The sequence below is a fragment of the Nerophis ophidion genome, linkage group LG14, assembly GCF_033978795.1.
Source record: "Nerophis ophidion isolate RoL-2023_Sa linkage group LG14, RoL_Noph_v1.0, whole genome shotgun sequence".
Classification (NCBI taxonomy): Eukaryota; Metazoa; Chordata; class Actinopteri; order Syngnathiformes; family Syngnathidae; genus Nerophis; species Nerophis ophidion.
The window spans coordinates 54,209,714-54,230,219 of record NC_084624.1 but is presented as its reverse complement, the minus strand read 5'-3'; positions in this window follow the sequence as shown (position 1 = coordinate 54,230,219).

The window sequence follows — 20,506 nt, the reverse complement described above, 5'->3', positions numbered from 1 at the left end:
CGAAGCAGAGACAAGGCAATCACATGGAACCCAGCACAATCAATCAATCAATGTTTACTTATATAGCCCTAAATCATGAGTGTCTCAAAGGGCTGCACAAGCCACTACGACATCCTCGGCCCAGATACCACATTCCGTCACATATTATTCGTCCTGGTGCTGCTTTGCATGATGTGTGTGACCACTCCCCTTAGAGGCAGCCTCAGTGATGTTAACTCGGGAACTCCTGAATAAATAGAGGAGCGCGTGGAGCTGTACCTTAGAGCAGTGGTTCTCAAATGGGGGCACGCTACCCCTGGGGGTACTTGAAGGTATGCCAAGGGGTACGTGAGATTTTTAAAAAAATATTCTAAAAATAGCAACAATTCAAAAATCCTTGATAAATATATTTATTGAATACTACTTCAACAAAATATGTTTGTAAGTTCATAAAGTGTGAAAAGAAATGCAACAATGCAATATTCAGTGTTGACAGCTAGATTTTTGTGGACATGTTCCATAAATATTGATGTTATTTTTGTGTGAAGAAATGTTTAGAATGAAGTTGATGAATCCAGATGGATCTCTATTACAATCCCCAAAGAGGGCACTTTAAGTTGATGATTACTTCTATGTGGAGAAATCTTTATTTATAGTTGAATCACTTATTTATTTTTCAACAAGTTTTTAGTTATTTTTACATCATTTTTTCCAAATAGTTCAAGAAAGACCACTACAAATGAGCAATACTTTGCACTGTTATAAAATTTAATAAATCAGAAACTGATGACATTGTGCTGTATTTTACTTCTTTATCTCTTTTTTTTAAACCAAAAATGCTTTGCTGTGTTTAGGGGGTACTTGAATTAAAAAAATGTTCACAGGGGGTACATCACTGAAAAAAGGTTGAGAACCACTGCCTTAGAGCGTGGTGGGAGACTGTAACTGAGTGTGCAGCCCCAAACATTTCTCCTCATGAGCAAAATTGAACTTTGTCTCTGCCTGATTCCTTGCTTCATGTTTCGTTTAATATAGTTCGGTGTTTGAACCTGACACACCTGTCTGACTATTAATAACAAATATATAATTATGACTTGAAATTGACTTTTGTCCTCAGCCGTGTTGTCAGTGATGCACGTTTCCCTGCGCGGCGCTCACTTTGCCGTCACGCTACTTGAATATTTGCACACTCATGCTCCGCAACATCTTGAAGAAAGAGCCTCCAGTCAGGCGTGTCCGTGCGTGTGTCGCAACTCCTCCGAGTGCGCTAAAGATGCAACAAAAGAACAATGAGAAGAAGAAGGTGGAAGTGTGCAGCTGTTACACCCGAGCGCTGACGTGCGTCGCTCGTGGCCCCCGATCATTCACATGCCAGCGTACACCTGGGGCTGTTTTTGGGGAGGCAGGTGGGGGCGGGGCATCCTATCACTCTTGTGAGGCCTTTTATCGCAAAGATGTCAATTATTCACGCACGTCAGGTTAGGCCATACATGCGTGCATGCGAGTGTGCAGCTGGTACCGTGTGTGTGTGTGTGTGTTTGTGTGTGTGTGTGTGTGAGACATAACAGCATTTCAAGTTTAAAGCACCATGAAATGCTGCGACTGTGACGCTTTGCTGGCATCGTGGCGTGGTTTGCGTTCTCCCGTGGGCGCAGCGAAGATGGACACGACGTAAAGGTAGGAATTACAATTTATTTATACAATTAAACAAACTAAAAACAAAAACACTTGCACAAAGGCACTAGCAAAAACCAACAGAACTAGCGTGGGAGCTAGATGGAACTAGCTAGGGACATAAACAAAACAGGAATAGGGTGGAAGCTAACAAGTATACAAACATAGATTACCACAATGCAGGATGATTGACTTCAACTGTTGCGTGGGGACAAACAAGAGTCCAAGAACAAATGTAAAACAAAGGCGGTCTTAAATAGAAGACATAATCAACATATCAGGTGCGTGACGACAAACAAGAGACAGGTGACACAAAATGGGTAACTATGACAACAGAACAGAACCAGGAAGAGCCACCGGGAACTGAGGACGTCCAATAACACAACAGGGTGATAATAAAACAGAAGAAAAACAGAACATGACATGGTCCAAGACGTGGACCATGATAGCTATGAGTCGTTTGGAGTCAGAGTCCCTTTTCCTGCAAGAAAGAGAAGTGAAGGCTGTAATCCAATACAATGCACTTTATTTTTATTGCACATTTAAACGACAAAAAAAAGTTTCCAAAGTGCCGCATGACAATATTAAAAACTATATCCAAATATTATCCTCAGCTCCATGTGAATTAAAAATAAATAAGTAAATAAAAAATGAAACCAATATAAAAACAATATAAAATAAATATGATTAAAAATCATTTTAAAGGGTAAAACCAATTAAAAAATAAATAGAAATCACAATGTAAAAACAGTAGGCGGCACGGTGGAACAGGGGTTAGTGCATGTGCCTCACAATACGAAGGTCCTGAGTAGTCCTGAGTTCAATCCCAGGCTGTGTGTGTGGAGTTTGCATGTTCTCCCCATGACTGCGTGGGTTCCCATAGTTAAAAACATGCACTTGGGGAAAGGCCCCTCCCACCTCCAAAGACATGCACCTGGAGATAAGCCCCTCCCACCTCCAAAGACATGCACCTGGGGATAGGCCCCTCCCACCTCCAAAGACATGCAGCTAGGGATAGGCCCCTCCCACCTCCAAAGACATGCAGCTAGGGATAGGCCCCTCCCACCTCCAAAGACATGCAGCTGGGGATAGGCCCCTTCCACCTCCAAAGACATGCACCTGGAGATAAGCCCCTCCCACCTCCAAAGACATGCACCTGGGGATAGGCCCCTCCCACCTCCAAAGACATGCAGCTAGGGATAGGCCCCTCCCACCTCCAAAGACATGCAGCTAGGGATAGGCCCCTCCCACCTCCAAAGACATGCAGCTGGGGATAGGCCCCTTCCACCTCCAAAGACATGCACCTGGGGATAGGCCCCTCCCACCTCCAAAGACATGCACCTGGAGATAGGCCCCTCCTACCTCCAAAGACATGCACCTGGGGATAGGCCACTCCCACCTCCAAAGACACGCACCTAGGAATAGTCCCCTCCCACCTCCAAAGACATGCACCTGGAATAGTCCCCTCCCACCTCCAAAGACATGCACCTGGAATAGGCCCCTCCCACCTCCAAAGACATGCACCTGGGGATAGGTTGATTGGCAACACTAAATGGTCCCTAGTGTGTGAATGTTGTCTATCTGTGTTGGCCCTGTGATGAGGTGGCAACTTGTCCAGGGTGTGCCCCGCCTCCCGCCTGATTGTAGCTAGTAGCTGAGATAGGCACCAGCGTCTCCCGCGACCCCAAAGGGAATAAGCGGTAGAAAATGGATGGATTATTCAGGATATCAGTATAAAAACATTACCATTGACAAAGCTTACATCCACTAAATAAACTTTTGTATGGACCCCAAACACAGAGAGGGCTTTTGCTGTTCTTTGAGAATTGTTTACTAGTGCGCCCATTCTTGCTCAACCTAACCCATCGCTGGAGCCTATGTAAGCTGCATTCGGGCGGTAGGCGGGGTACACCCTGGACAAGTCTCAACCTAACCTTGCGTTCCCATTTTTCGTTGCGGTGGATTCTTCGGGTTCAGGAGTGGGAGCTGTCCTGTCCCAGCGCTCTCCGGTCTATCAGACCCTCCACACATGCATTCTTCACCCGGGTAATTAGGATGTGGGGAAATATAAATACTGTACCTTCATGGAAAATGAGGAGAAAAGTGAAAAACTAAAAATGAATTGCAAGATAGCAGAAAAGAAATGGAAGAAGTTTCATGTCTTGGTGATCATGTTTAGTTTGGCTCTGTTCTGTTTGGTTTTTGCACTCTGTCAGTTCCTGTTTCTCACTTCCTGCTTTGTTTCCATGACAACCCAATAGTTTTCACCTGTCCTCATGTCACACACCTGATTCATTTGGACTCGCGCACCTGTTATTAATCAGGTCACCTCCATTTAAAGGGAACATTATCACCAAACCTATGCAAGCGTCAATATATACCTTGATGGTGCAGAAAAAAGACCATATATTTTTTTTACCGATTTCCGAACTCTAAATGGGTGAATTTTGGCGCCTTTCTGTTTATCGCTCTCTGAGCGACGACGTCAGAACGTGTCAACGCCATTTTCCCTACCACATCCAGTCAAATAAGCTCTGTTATTTTCCGTTTTTCGACTCTTTGCCGGTAGCTTGGAGACATCATGCCTCGTCGGTGTGTTGTCGGAGGGCGTAACAACACGATCATGGACGGATTCAAGTCGATTTACATAGAATGTGCATCGATTAGCACGGCATGCTAATCGCTGCTAACATGCTATTTAGGCTAGCTGTGTGCATTATGCCTCATTTGTAGCTATATTTACATCCAGCCTTTCCCTCCACCCACATTTAATGCCAAACAAACACTTACCAATCGACTGATTTAAGTTGCTCCAGTGTCAAGAGATGCGAAAGTCCTTTGTTTGTTTTTTACCAGCGATGCTGCGACAGAGATGGCACAGAGATGACAAGAATGTCTGGATATCTTGCAAGACTCAAAGCAGATACATTCCCAACGATAAAGTCAACGAAATCACAAAGGCGAGTGTTGTTGTTGTTATTGACATATTGATCCAGTGTCAATGCGAAAGTCCTGATCGGTTGGTCTGTACATTTTACCGGCCATGCTAACGCCGAATAGCGTCAATAGCTATTCGCTCAATAGCTTCAGTTTCTTCTTCAATTTCGTTTTCGCTATCTGCCTCCATACTCCAACCATCTGTTTCAATACATGCGTAATCTGTTGAATCGCTTAAGCCGCTGAAATCCGAGTCTGAATCCGAGCTAATGTCGCTATATCTTGCTGTGCTATTCGCCATTGTTTGTATTGGAATCGCTATGTGACGTCACAGGAAAATGGACAGTGGCATCGCAAATAGGAAAATCAAGCACTTTAAAGCTTTTTTTAGGGATATTCCGGGAGATGTAAAATTTTGAAAAAAACCTCGAAAAATAAAATAAGCCACTGGGAACTGATTTTTATTGGTTTTAACCCTTCTGAAATTGTGATAATGTTCCCCTTTAAGGCTGTAGTTGACACTTCTGATTGATACTTTTAACACTTCTTGCCATAGTTTCATGTCACAGTAAGTGTAGTTTTGTTTCATGTCCTTAGTCTGTTTATGTTAGATTTGTTCCTGCGTTAAGTTTGTTCCCCGCCTCCTGTGCGCCTTTTGTTTTTGTATTACTTTTGAGTGTTGAAATTAAAACATGTCTTTACCTTCACGTCGTGTCAGGTCAAGTCGCTTTGCACGACGGGAAAACAAACTGCATCAAAGTCCTAGTCTGGACAAGAATAAAGTAATGACTAACTCATCCATCCCTTCATCCATCTTCTTCCGCTTATCTGAGGTCGGGTTGCGGGGGCAGCAGCCTAAGCAGGGAAGCTTAGACTTCCCTCTCCCCAGCCACTTTGTCTAGCTCTTCCCGGGGGATCCCGAGGCGTTCCCAGGCCAGCCGGGAGACATAGTCTTCCCAACGTGTCCTGGGTCTTCCCCGTGGCCTCCTACCAGTTGGACGTGCCCTAAACACCTCCCTAGGGAGGCGTTCGGGTGGCATCCTGACCAGATGCCCGAACCACCTCATCTGGCTCCTCTCCATGTGGAGGAGCAGCGGCTTTACTTTGAGTTCCTCCCGGATGGCAGAGCTTCTCACCCTATCTCTAAGGGAGAGACCCAAACTCATTCCAGCCGCTTGAACCCGTGATCTTTCAGTCATGACCCAAAGCTCATGACCATAGGTGAGGATGGGAACGTAGATCGACCGGTAAATTGAGAGCTTTGCCTTCCGGCTCAGCTCCTTCTTCACCACAACGGATCGGTACAACGTCCGCATTACTGAAGACGCCGCACCGATCCGCCTGTCGATCTCACGATCCACTCTTCCACCACTCGTGAACAAGACTCCTAGGTACTTGAACTCCTCCACTTGGGGCAGGGTCTCCTCCCCAACCCGGAGATGGCACTCCACCCTTTTCCGGGCGAGAACCATGGACTCGGACTTGGAGGTGCTGATTCTCATTCCGGTCGCTTCACACTCGGCTGCGAACCGATCCAGTGAGTATAAAACAGTATAAAAACGGTATAAAAACAGCTTCCCAAAAAATGCTCAGTCTTTCACAAGAAAGGATGGGGCGAGGTACACCCCTTTGTCCACAACTGCGTGAGCAAATAGTCAAACAGTTTAAGAACAACGTTTCTCAAAGTGACATTGCAAGAAACTTAGAGATTTCCACATCTACGCTCCATAATATCATCAAAAGGTTCAGAGAATCTGGAGAAATCACTCCACGTAAGCGGCATGGCCGGAAACCAACATTGAATGACCGGGACCTTCCATCCCTCAGACGGCACTGTATCAGAAACCCACATCAATCTCTAAAAGTGTCTGGTTGCATCCGCTGCTTTAATGTATTTAATGTCCTTTGTGTTCTTTGATGTTTCCCTCTTACACACATGGAAGAGGGATGTGTACTATGGCTATGAGTTGTTGTTGTTTTTCCCCTTGGCCTCAGTCTGGACCCCCTCTCCAGGGCCCAGGCTTAGGCCGATATTTTATTTGAATCTTCTATTTTTTTTCTCACATTCCCTCCCCCCCTTGTTTACTTGTATCTCATCTTTTTTGTAAGGGCCGCTGGAAGCCGTTAGCGATCCTGTTCTGTCTCCCTGTAATGCAGCGTTTCTCAAAGTGTGTGTGTGGGGGGGGGGGGGGGGGGGGGCAATGGTGGGGAATAGAGACATGACAGGAACGGGAGGAAATTTCACTTAAATTTTTTTTTTTTAATTATATTCTTATATGCTTTCATATTTTATACACACCGTAAATCACTTTGTGTTTCTGTCTGTGATTACTGTTGTATAAATAAATGTAAATTACTTATTTTTCCTCTAGGCTTTAAATTTCTAGGTAGGAGCGAAAGTTTGACGGACATAGCAACAGTAACTAATGGGGGCGGGGCTAAGTGGAACAATCTTTCACACGGATGGGTAGCAGGCTAATGTGTGGACCCCAATTACACAAAATGGATACATTTGTTAGTCGCACCTCAAAGGTCGTCGAGCCAGCGCCTGCAGAGAAACAACAAATCTGACGGGCTTAATCAACCAAGAAGCCAACCGAAAAGAAAATATGATGAAGGGTATCTTGCTGTTGGATTCACGGCAACAATGGTGGGGGCAGAGGAGAGACCCCTGTGTGTTGTGTGTCTAAAACCGCTAGCATGAGACCCAACAAATTAAAGAGACACCTCGAGACCACACACCCCAATCACGTCAATAAGCCACTTGATTTCTTTCAAAGAAAACTGGCAGAGTAGTTATTTTATCTATTATTGAACTTGATGTTATTTTATGTTATTGAGTTCGAATGTATATGACTTGAATGTTACTTGATGTTCAATAAATATGAAAATGTGAACCTTGGCATTAGCGTTCTGTTGGGTCGATGGGGGCAGGTGGGGCTTGAAAACTCCCCCTTGTCCGAAGTGGGGGATGACAAAAAAAGTTTGAGAACCACTGCTGTAATGTTTTTCTGATCTTGAATGGGATTGTGCTGAAAATTTGAATTTTCCAGAAGGAACTCTCCCGAAGGAATAAATATCAATCAATCAATCAATGTTTACTTATATAGCCCTAAATCACTAGTGTCTCAAAGGGCTGCACAAACCACTACGACATCCTCGGTAGGCCCACATAAGGGCAAGGAAAACTCACACCCAGTGGGACGTCGGTGACAATGATGACTATGAGAACCTTAGAGAGGAGGAAAGCAATGGATGTCGAGCGGGTCTAACATGATACTGTGAAAGTTCAATCCACAATGGATACAACACAGTCGCGAGAGTCCAGTCCAAAGCGGATCCAACACAGCAGCGAGAGTCCCGTTCACAGCGGAGCCAGCAGGAAACCATCCCAAGCGGAGGCGGATCAGCAGCGCAGAGATGTCCCCAGCCGATACACAGGCGAGCAGTACATGGCCACCGGATCGGACCAGACCCCCTCCACAAGGGAGGGGGGGGACATAGGAGAAAGAAAAGAAGCGGCAGATCAACTGGTCTAAAAAGGAGGTCTATTTAAAGGCTAGAGTATACAGATGAGTTTTAAGGTGAGACTTAAATGCTTCTACTGAGGTAGCATCTCGAACTGTTACCGGGAGGGCATTCCAGAGTACTGGAGCCCGAACGGAAAACGCTCTATAGCCCGCAGACTTTTTTTGGGCTTTGGGAATCACTAATAAGCCGGAGTCCTTTGAAGGCAGATTTCTTGCCGGGACATATGGTACAATACAATCGGCAAGATAAGATGGAGCTAGACCGTGTAGTATTTTATACGTAAGTAGTAAAACCTTAAAGTCACATCTTAAGTGCACAGGAAGCCAGTGCAGGTGAGCCAGTATAGGTATATATGTATGTATATATGTATATAAAGGTATATACAGTATAGGTATATATGTATGTATATATGTATATAAAGGTATATACAGTACAGGCGTAATGTGATCAAACTTTCTTGTTCTTGTCAAAAGTCTAGCAGCCGCATTTTGTACCAACTGTAATCTTTTAATGCTAGACATGGGGAGACCCCAAAATAATACGTTACAGTAATCGAGGCGAGACGTAACAAACGCATGGATAATGATCTCAGCGTCTTTAGTGGACAGAGTGGAGCGAATTTTTGCGATATTAATAAAGTACTATCCAATAAAGTACTATCTAATCTAATCTAAAGGATATCACCACATGGGCTCAGGAACACTTCAGAAACACACTGTCACTAAATACAGTTGGTCGCTGTAAGTGCAAGTTAAAGCTCTACTATGCAAAGCGACAGGCATTTATCAACAACATCCAGAAATACCGCTGGCTTCTCTGGGCCCGAGATCATCTAAGATGGACTGATGCAAATTGGAAAAGTGTTCTGTGGTCTGACGAGTCCACATTTCAATTTTTGGGGGGGGAATATTTGATATCGTGTCATCCAGACCAAAGGGGAAGCGAAACCATCCAGAATGTTGTCGACACAAAGATCAAAAGCCAGCATGTGTGATGGTATGGGGGTGCATTAGTGCCCAAGGCATGGGTAACTTACACATGTGTGATGGTATGGGGGTGTATTAGTGCCCAAGGCATGGGTAACTTACACATGTGTGATGGTATGGGGGTGTATTAGTGCCCAAGGCATGGGTAACTTACACATCTGTGAAGGCACCATTAATGCTGAAAGGTACATAGAGGTTTTGGAACAAGATATGCTGCCATCTAAACACCGTCTTTTTCATGGACGCCCCTGCTTATTTTATCAAGACAATGCCAAGCCACATTCAGCATGTGTTACAACAGAGTGGCTTCGTAAAAAAAGAGTGCGGGTACTTTTCTGGCTCGCCTGCAGTCCAGACCTGTCTCCCATCAAAAATGTGTGGCGCATTATGAAGCCTAAAATACGACAACAGAGTTGAACGACTGAATCTCTACATAAAACAAAAATGGGAAAGAACTTCAACAATTAGTTTCCTCAGTTCCCAAACATTTATTGTATGTTGTTAAAACAACAGGTGATGTAACACAGTGGTGAACATGCCCTTTCCCAACTACTTTAGCCCATTTTGCAGCCATGAAATTCTAAGTTAATTATTATTTGCAAAAAAATAAAATAAAGTTGATGAGTTTGAACATCAAATATGTTGTCTTTGTAGCATATTCAACTGAATATGGCTTGAAAAGGATTTGCAAATCATTGTATTCTGTTTATATTTACATCTAACACAATTTCCCAACTCATATGGAAACGGGGTTTGTAGATTTTGATCACTTCGGGTGCTTAAAAACGGACTCCGAGGACAGAGAACATCATTAAAAAGTTACCCTTGCATAAAAATAAAACATTTAGCTCTATATTTATTAGATAGTTACTGCGGCATAATCACATACCAGCGCCGAGGAAGAGGAGGAGTTAGCAGCTCTCATGTGAGAGAGTGACACATTTTAAAAAAGTGTTAAATAAAATAATTACATTTCTAGTGACAGACTGTTTAAGGGCTGCGGAGGAAGGCGGCGGTGATGACAGGAGCCATTGTGATCCATTCAGGCTCCTGAAGAGGGGCGGGGCTAGCAGAAGAACCCCATGTGATGCGAAAACAGGAAGTGGTGGCACGTCAGTTGTCAGGTAAACACACAGCGCTTCTAATGCGTTACTTTCACCGGAGAGTGGGAGACATCCGGCCGCCTTGCTGAACACGCACGCCTATTTATACGTCTTCAGCAAATGCTTTGTCAATTATTCAAGTGCCGCTGCTATTTATGGGCCCCCGAATGCAGCATCTTGAAATATGCATGAAAAGTCTATAAAAGATGTCCGAACTCTTCCCTTGGAGAGATGAAATGGCACACTGTGCGCACGAATGACGACTACAGTAGGGCGTTGTGTCAGTTAAGACTGTCTTTATAGATTTTTGGCCTCTGCCCTGTGGAGGAGAGGCTTTCAGGACCATCTGTTTACAACAAATTGAAAAATGTTGGGGTTTAAACGCGGCCAAGGGAGACGGCCTTGTGAAATATCAATACATTTATTTGATGGCAACTATGGACTATGACTAGTTGTTTATCATAGATGTCATTTGTGGAGCGGCGGAGCCGACAGTCCGACAGAGAGGAAGGGCACGCTGGAGCCCGGCCCAAGATGGCAGCAAGGAGGCGGGGATGGCGAGCGGGCGGCGAGGCGGGGCGTACCGAGGGCGACGCAAAAATCGAGATCAGGTGCGTGGATCGCTCACCTGGATACAATTAATGAATCCTCTCGCACTGTTTAAACGCGCGGCAGCCGTGAACGTTGGTGAGAGAGGTGGAGAGACAACGACAGAACGAGACGAAGCGCATGCAACCCAGAAGAGAGCGAGAGGCAGACGACGCGGGCGACTGAAAAGCAACCCGAAAAAGACTTTTCTTATTAGAAAATAAAGAAAGTCAAAACTGCTCAAAGCTATGTCCTTCCTTGGTGGTCCCTGGAACCCGCACGACAGTGAGAGTCGTTCACATTTGGCGCCCAACCTGGCTGGACCACCGGAGGCGGGGGAGGACGATCCTTTGTGGCCTCTCGTAGGCGCACTGGCCGGCCTTGCAGCAAGCAGCTCCTGCAGGTGCTGGCGGATCCAGGTGGTGGGGGGTGGGTGGGGAGTGGGGGGGGGAGTCGGCGAGTGCCCCCCATAGAAGAAGTTGAAGAAGAAGAAGTTAAAGAAGAAGTTGAAGAAGTTTAAGCAAATGATACAGAAGAAGTTGAAGAAGAAGAAGAAGAAGTTGAAGAAGTTCAAGATTATGATACAGAAGACGAAGAACTTGAAGAAGAAGAAGTTCAAGAAAAATATACAGAGGTGAAAGATACAGAAGAGAAAGACAAAGACGAAGAAAAAAGACAAAGACGAGGAAAAAGACAAAGACAAAATGGAAAAAGACAATGAGGAAGAAAAAGAAGAACAAGGGAAAAATTAAGAGAAGACCGGGGGCACAGGTGGCCGTGACAGTTATTACCCGCCCCTTCAAGAAAAAGAGGGGGGAGTAGGCTCAACCGGTCAGAAACCCGGCTTGCGTCTGGCGATTGAGGACTGTTGAGAGGCGGAGCTGACAGTCCGACAGAGAGGCAGGGCACGCTGGAGCCCGGCCCAAGATGGCGGCGAGGAGGCGGGGATGGCGAGCGAGCGGCGAGGCGGGGCGCAGCAGAGCGAAGCCACAATCAAGATCAGGTGCGTAGACCACGCACCTGGGGACAATCATGCAATCCTCTCGCACTGGTTAAAAGGGCGGCAGCCGTGAACGTCGGTAAGAGAGGCGTAGAGACGGGAAGGAGCCGGAGTGCAGCTGAAGCAAATCGAGAAAGGAGGAGAGCCAAAGGAAGACCTCGAGCGAGCGGAAAGGCGGAAAGGCGACCTGGACTGGGTTGTTTATTGAAAAAGTCAAACTGCTCGAAGTCATGTCCTTCCTTGGTGGTCCATGTAACCTGCAAGGCGACGCATTGAGACCGTCACAGAAGTCTAAGTCTATGTCTAAGTCTAAGATATAATGTCCAAGCAGTCCTTCATCGTGTTTACTTGTGCAAATGTCCTCCAATAAGCACACAAGTTTGTTTTTTTTCTTGTATTTTAATCAAGTCTTTAAAAGAAGGTAAATATGGTAAGCCGTAGGCTATTAGGAGCTAGCAGCTACACAACAGCTAAGCAGACAATAGCACACAAGTTAGGCAGACATGATGAGTGTTTATCATTGAACAATAGTGCAGTCTAAAAGAGCACATTTGTCAATACAATCAAGTTTCCAATAATTATATAGTTGCATATTATTTACGGTACACATACAAATTCTCCAAGACAAAAACATATTAGAAGGTATCCAGCCGACCCGTCTGCAGAAAAACTTTTGAGGGGGGGGCATTCAATTCTTTCAGGAGGGTATCTGCCAAAAATTGATTCCCGCCATGTGAGCTTGTTAAATCTGCACTTTTCTGGGGCTTCGTCTGTCCACAACTGATTACTACATGTAGGACAAATGCGTTGTGATTGTTTGTGTTATTTTGTGGTTGAAAAGTTTTAAGCTGGCCAGATGAAGCCATCAGGACCACATCATGGGCAAAAAGCAGAGACCTAATCCTGCAGCCACCAAACAGGATCTCCGCAAAACCCTACCTACACCGAAAAATGTTGTCCATAAAAGTTATGAACAAAATCAATGACAGCCCTGGCAGAGTTCAACCCTCACTGAAAACGGGTCCGACTTACTGCTGGCAATGCGCACCAAGCTCTGACACCGATCAATCAGACAGTCCATTACACTGTGTGAGCACTCACCACAGGACTTCCCGATCGACTTCACGGTTGATAGGGAACTGAGGAATTCCACAAGCGTATGTAGACTGGTTGGGCAAACGCCCATGCATCCTCAAAGACCCTGCCAAGAGTATAGAGCTGGTCCACCAGAACGAAAACCACAATGCCCCTCCTGAATCCGAGGCTCGACTATTCGACGTAGCCTCCTCTCCAGTACACATGAAAACTCCTTACTGGGAAGGCTGAGGGGTGTGATCCCACAATAGTTGGAACACACCCTATGGTTCCCGTTCTTAAAGAGAGGAACCACCACCAGGGTCTGCCAATCCAGACGCACCGCACCTGATGTCTACACAATGTTGCAGAGTCTTGTCAGCCCCACAGACTCCAGAGCCTTAAGAAACTCATCCAACCCCGGGGCCTTGCCACAGAGGAGCTTTTGAACTACCTCTGTAACCTCAGCCCCAGAACTAGGAGAGGCCACCACCAGGCACTGCTTCCTCATAGGAAAACATATGGATGGGATTGAGGAGGTCTTTAAAGTATTCCCTCCACCGGTCGACAACAACCTAAGTAGATCTTAGCAGCACACCATCCCCACCATACACGGTGGTGACAGTGCCCTGCTTCCCCTACTGAGGCACCGGATAGTGGTCCAGAATCGCTCCGAAGCCATTCGTAAATCGGTTTCCACGGCTTCCCCGAACTCCTCCCATGACCGAGTGTTTGCCTTGACGACCACCGAAGCCGCACACCTGTCCGCAGCCTCCGTAACCCCAACCTTTTTCAGCTTGATGGCATCCCTTGTCCCTCATAAAAAAAATGTATTCATTTAGTTTATTTGTTTTAGCACAACATAATTGTATGTATATTTCCATCCATCCATCTTCTTCCGCTTATCCGAGGTCGGGTCGGGGGGAGCAGTAGTCTAAGCAGGTAGGCCCAGATGCTCCTCCACTTCGTCCAGCTCTTCCCAAGGCGTTCTTAGGCCAGCCGGGAGACATAGTCTTCCCAACGTGTCCTGGGTCTTCCCCGTGGCCTCTTACCGGTCGGACATGCCTGAAACGCCCCGGGTGGCATCCTGACCAGATGCCCAAACCACCTCATCTGGCTCCTCTCCATGTGGAGGAGCAGCGGCTTTACTTTGAGTTCCTCCCGGATGGCAGAGTTTCTCACCCTATCTCTAAGGGAGAGACCCGCCACCCGGCTGAGGAAACTCATTTTGGCCGCTTGTACCCGTGATCTTGTCCTTTCGGTCATGACCCAAAGCTCATGACCATAAGTGAGGATGGGAACGTAGATCGACCGGTAAATTGAGAGCTCCTTCTTCACCACAACGCATCGATACAGTGTCAGCATTACTGAAGACGCCGCACCGATCCGCCTGTCGATCTCACCATCCACTCTTCCCTCACTCGTGAACAAGACTCCTAGGTACTTGAACTCCTCCACTTGGGGCAGGGTCTCCTCCCCAACCCGGAGATGGCACTCCACCCTTTTCCGGGCGAGAACCATGGACTCGGACTTGGAGGTGCTGATTCTCATCCCGGTCGCTTCACACTCGGCTGCGAACCGATCCAGTAAGAGCTGAAGATCCTGGCCAGATGTATGTATATTTATTTTACATTAGTTTTTTGTGAGTCCCTTTTTTAAATTATTTTATTCCCTTAAGTCTGCTCCTGTCCATATTGAACATTAAAAAAAATTCTGGTCTTGCAAAGGATCGATTATTTTGGTCATCTGGAATTACATAGACGTTGACGGCCTCGTCCTTGGAGTCTTTAGAGTACATTTTAGTAGGACTTTTTCTCCACCACCGACCTTGACCGCAAATCTCTGTGCAGCTTGTGCTAACATCAGGAATGTTAAACTGTTCTTCACCCTCACAGCAGTTATCTCGGAGGAGCCTTGACCGTTGGAGAACATGGACCAGGATGCATGGCTGTCTCATAATGAGTGCTTTCAAAGCCATAAAAGATCAAAGAAGACTGGCAGCATTTGGCAAGAAGTGAAACTGGACAGATGGATTTTTATTTCCAAAAAAGCCTTTCTATCATCCGGGGATTTGTTTCGGAATGTTCTGTATCTCTGAACATTTTTGGGGGGGTAACTACCGGTTGTTGAAACGTCTGTTTTGTGCACTGTTGTAGTTCAAACTTCCAGCAGTTGTATTGCACTGGTGGGTGGAACTGTGGTCGTTTCCTAGAACACAGAACTAGAACACAGAAGACATCCACTTTTCTTGGAGGCTATAAGGAAGCTGGTCCACAATTGGTCCAAATCCTTGTGACGTATCCAGATAGGACAGGCTGGTGACATAGCCGGCCAATCCACGAGTGATTTTTCGATGATTTCAAAAGTAGCATAACTGTCATGCAGTCTTTTCCATGCTCTGTGTAGAGGCAGTTCAGGGTGGTTTACATATGTATACACATGTTCTCCAGACTCCTTACCAAGCCACTTGGTCATGAGGTCTACTTCTTGGATTGCTGTGAGGTGAGCACCGCTAACCGCTGTAGTAGATGAGGAATCCTATGCACTCTCAGACTATTATGTTAGATCCACTATGGACTGGACTCTCACACTATTATGTTAGATCCACTATGGACTGGACTCTCACTATTATGTTAGATCCGCTATGGACTGAACTGTCACTATTATGTTGGATCCACTAAGGACTGGACTCTCACTGTTATATTAGATCCACTATGGACTGGACTCTCACTATTATGTTAGATCCACTATGGACTGGACTCTCACACTATTATGTTAGATCCACTATGGACTGGACTCTCACACTATTATGTTAGATCCACTATGGACTGGACTCTCACTATTATGTTAGATCCACTATGGACTGGACTCTCACTATTATGTTAGATCCGCTATGGACCGAACTGTCACTATTATGTTGGATCCACTATGGACTGGACTCTCACTGTTATATTAGATCCACTATGGACTGGACTCTCACTATTATGTTAGATCCACTATGGACTGGACTCTCACACTATTATGTTTGATCCACTATGGACTGGACTGACTATTATGTTAGATCCACTATGGACTGGACTTACACACTATTATGTTAAATCCACTATGGACTGGACTCTCACACTATTATGTTAGATCCACTATGGAGTGGACTCTCACACGATTATGTTAGATCCACTATGGACTGGACTCTCACACTATTATGTTAGATCCACCATGGACTGGACTCTCACACTATTAACTAGATCCACTATGGACTGGACTCTCACTATTATGTTAGATCCACTATGGACTGGACTCTCACTATTATGTTAGATCTACTATGGATTAAATTCTCACACTATTATGTTAGATCCACTATGGACTGGACTCTCACACTATTATGTTAGATCCACTTTGGACTGGACATTCACACTATTATGCTTGATCCACTATGGACTGACTATTATGTTGGATCCACTATGGACTGGACTCCCACACTATTATGTTAGAATCACTATGGACTGGACTCTCACAATTATCTTAGATCCACTAAGGACTGGACTCTCACACTAATATTCTAGATCCACTATGGACTGGACTCTCACACTATTATGCTAGATCCACTATGGACTGGACTCTCACACTATTATGTTAGATCCACTAAGGACTGGACTCTCACTATTATGTTAGATCCACTATGGACTGGACTCTCACACTATTATGTTAGATCCACTATGGACTGGACTCTCACACTATTATGTTAGATCCACTATGGACTGGACTCTCACACTATTATGCTAGATCCACTATGGACTGGACTCACACACTATTATGTTAGATCCACTAAGGACTGGACTCTCACTATTATGTTAGATCCACTATGGACTGGACTCTCACACTATTATGTTAGATCCACTATGGACTGGACTCTCACACTATTATGTTAGATCCACTATGGACTGGACTCTCACACTATTATGTTAGATCCACTATGGACTGGACTCTCACACTATTATGTTAGATCCACTATGGACTGGACTCTCACACTATTATGTTAGATCCACTCCACATTTATTGCACCGATCGCCCAAGGGGGTTCCCCACATCTGCGGTCCCCTCCAAAGTTTCTCATAGTCCCATTGGGTTGAGTTTCCTTCTTGCCCTGATGTGGGATCAGAGCCGCCGAGGATGTCGTTATGGCTTGTGCAGCCCTTTGAGATACTTGTGGTTAAGGGCTTTATCAATAAAGTTTGATTGATTGATTGATTGCCTTCCAACACAGGCCCACAAATCTCCAACACCAGGGTGTACAATCAAGCAGCTACACAATGAGCTAAAAGCCCCAGGATGTCAAGTCATTGTCCAGCACAGCTCTTAAGGCATGAAGGAATGTACTCACTACTTTTTGCACACTAATATTATTTTTATAGCTCGCAGATTGCAGTTGTTTGTTGAATTTTTTTTTTAATTTAATAAAGTCATATATACTAAAGCTGATCACTTTTCGGTTTTGCAGTTTTCCCCCTTACAGAACTAAAGTACAGAACCGTGGTTACGGTGCTTGGTAAAACCCAACTAAAATGATACTAAAAACGAATGTCTCCCTGCTGATAGACAAATTACTGCAACACTTTCTTTTCTCACTCCCTCTGTGGCGATAACTTCATGCTTTGTGCTAAAGCTCACACCCTCCTCCGGTTGTGGGTATTTCTGCCTCAGTCGCCGGGCCGCACACTGGGCGTCATTGTTGACTTCACCCCGCGATAAGCGTGGCAAACTAGCATGTAGCGCCAACATGTTGTGTTGATAAACAGAGCATGCATGCAGAACAATGTGTTGCCTTAACAGCTAGCATGTTTGCAATAATATATTGTGTTGGGCTGACTATATTTTGAAACAATGGGGGTGAGCGGGGGTGTATATTGTAGCATCCCAGAAGAGTTAGTGCTGCAAGGGTTTGTGGGTATTTGTTCTGTTGTGTTTATGTTGTGTTACGGTGTGGATGTTCTCCCGAAAAGGTGTTTGTCATTCTTGTTTGGTGTGGGTTCACAGTGTGGCGCATACACACCCCGTTTCCATATGAGTTGGGAAATTGTGTTGGATGTAAATATAAACGGAATACAATGATTTGCAAATCCCTTTCAAGCCATATTCAATTCAATCCAATCCAATCCAATCCAATCCACTTTATTTATATAGCACATTTAAACAACAATAACGTTTCCAAAGTGCTGCACAGCCATGTTAAAAACAATATTAAAAAAACAAAACAATATTATGCTCCACCAATGACTGAATAAAAACAAAATAAATATAAAACCAATAAAAAAAAAAACATATAAAAAAAAATATATATATTTATATATATATATATATATATGTATATATATATAAATACACAAATATGATTAAAAGCTATTTTAAAGGGTAAAATCGATTAAAACAGTAAAATAGAAATCAAAGAGTATAAAAAACACAGAGGATTGAATGCACTACAAAGACAAGATATAAACGCTGGCGTTTCTGGATGTTGTTGATAAATAGCTTTCCCTTTGCATAGTAGAGCTTTAACTTGCACTTACAGATGTAGCGACGACCTGTATTTAGTGACAGTGGTTTTATGAAGTGTTCCTGTGCCCATGTGGTGATATCCTTTAGAGATTGATGTCGGTTTTTGATACAGTGCCGTCTGAGGGATGGAAGGTCACGGTCATTCAATGTTGGTTTCCGGCCATGCCGCTTACGTGGAGTGATTTCTCCAGATTCTCTGAACCTTTTGATGATATTATGGAGCGTAGAAGTTGAAATCCCTAAATTTCTTGCAATTGCACTTTGAGAAAGGTTGTTCTTAAACTGTTTGACTATTTGCACACGCAGTTGTGGACAAAGGGGTGTACCTCGCCCCATCCTTTCTTGTGAATGACTGAGCATTTTCTGGGAAGCTGTTTTTATACCCAATCATGGCACCCACCTGTTCCCAATTAGCCTGCACACCTGTGGGATGTTCCAAATAAGTGTTTGATGAGCATTCCTCAACTTTATCAGTATTTATTGCCACCTTTCCCAACTTCTTTGTCACGTGTTGCTGGCATCAAATTCTAAAGTTAATGATTAATTGCAAAAAAAAATAAAGTTTATCAGTTTGAACATGAAATATGTTGTCTTTGTAGCATATTCAACTGAATATGGCTTGAAAAGGATTTGCAAATCATTGTATTCTGTTTATATTTACATCTAACACAATTTCCCAACTCATATTTGTATGATTATTCAGAAATACAATTGTGCTGACACTCGTGATATCGCCCTGTCTCTGCTTTCCGGACACAAACACTGATGCCAGACGACTCGCAATCCAAGATTGCAAGTTGTCCCTTTGCACGGATAGAAAAGTACAACTTCAGCTCAATTGATAATAACTATAGCAACAGCCTTTAAGCTTAAGAGTCGTGAGATGACTTTTACATAATTATTCTAACAATACTCCAGGACATCCAGCATGTACGGCGTGGAGCACCTGACTTCGCATGCAGCCGGGTGCGTGTCCACCTGCAAGTGTTTTCCCCGCAGGGGGTGTCCGGCTCACACATGAGCTCACACAGAGAGAGCGCGTGCGGCGAGTGAAGAGTACGCGGCAGCAGCAGGAAGCGTCACAACCCCGGCACGATGGTGGCTGAAGTAGCGTGAGAGAGGCCAGCAGTGATGGAGCCTCTGGACGGCAGGAGAGAGAACCTGGTCAAGCATCCTGAACTTAACTAAATATAAGCGGAGGATGACTCACACGCCCTCAGCCTCCTGCACACCTACTCAGAGTCAGGAGACGGACGTGCCGAGCTTGAGAGGCGGCCCTGAAGGCTTATTGACGCCAGACTAATCATTGCCTCCTCTCTTTGCCAACATTTGCCTTTTCTTCAGCCTAATTGTGTGACAATTAATGCTTGGCTCTGATTCCCTGCAAGCTTAAAGCAACTTTTTTTTTTTAACACAGAGATTAAAGGATTCATTGATACTCCTCACATTTTTGTTTTGTTTACCGTATTTTCTGGACCATAGGGCGCACCGGATTATAGAGCGCACTGCCTTATAGTGCATGGTCTATTTTTTAATCTTTTTTTTATATACAAACCCTGTTTCCATATGAGTTGGGAAATTGTGTTAGATGTAAATATAAACAGAATACAATGATTTGCAAATCATTTTCAACCCATATTCAGTTGAATATGCAACAAAGACAAGATATAAACCCTGGCGTTTCTGGATGTTGTTGATAAATAGCATGTAGCGACAACATGTGTTGATAAACAGAGCATGCATGCAGAACAATGTGTTGCGTTAACAGCTAGCATGTCTGCAATAATATATTGTGTTGGGCTGACTATATTTTGAAACAACGGGGGTTAGCAGGGGTGTATATTGTAGCATCCCAGAAGAGTTAGTGCTGCAAGGGTTTGTGGGTATTTGTTCTGTTGTGTTACGGTGCGGATGTTCTCCCGAAAAGGTGTTTGTCATTGTTGTTTGGTGTGGGTTCACAGTGTGGCGCATACACACCCCGTTTCCATATGAGTTGGGAAATTGTGTTAGCTGTAAATATAAACAAACTACAATGATTTGCAAATCCTTTTCAACCCATATTCAGTTGAATATGCTACAAA